The sequence below is a fragment of the Buceros rhinoceros genome, unplaced genomic scaffold, assembly GCF_000710305.1.
Source record: "Buceros rhinoceros silvestris isolate BGI_N320 unplaced genomic scaffold, ASM71030v1 scaffold4355, whole genome shotgun sequence".
NCBI lineage: Eukaryota > Metazoa > Chordata > Aves > Bucerotiformes > Bucerotidae > Buceros > Buceros rhinoceros.
This window is the reverse complement of record NW_010414402.1, coordinates 17,616-18,152: the sequence shown is the minus strand read 5'-3', so window position 1 is coordinate 18,152 and position 537 is coordinate 17,616.

Here is a 537-nt window from a genome sequence, read left to right as displayed (position 1 = left end):
TCACAGACTGAGAGAGGAGGCATGCTGGGGAGAGACATTAGCTGTAAGGGCTGTAGAAGGCCAGGCTAGATGACAGCAGTGGAGGGAAAGGGGGACTTTGAGGGTTACAGCCTCCACCACAAAGAGGCAGCAGCCTATAGCCACAGTGCAAACAGGTGACCTGGGCAAAAGCAGAAAAGGCAAAGACTGGAGGTAGAGCTTCCTGTGCCTTCTTCCTGTTTGAGGATGAGCTGCTATGCATTCCTCTGCTTGTGTGAGAGAAATAGCTCTGGCATTCAAATAACAGCCACTAATGCAGAGAGAGATGGGTGGCCCATCTGTGAGAAGATGAAGAATCTCACACATTTGAAGACACGGCAAGCGCTCTGAAACAACCCACTGGAGCATATGTGAGTAACCAGCGGAGAAGCAAGGACCCTTCACTTCACGCTCTCAATGAGTCTGGTTGCTGTGTGGTCTTCCAGCAAACCATTATGTCAAGACAGCCTGGCAGCTGAGGCAGGCAGTTCACTCTCAGACAGGTCCTCCTCGTGCCTT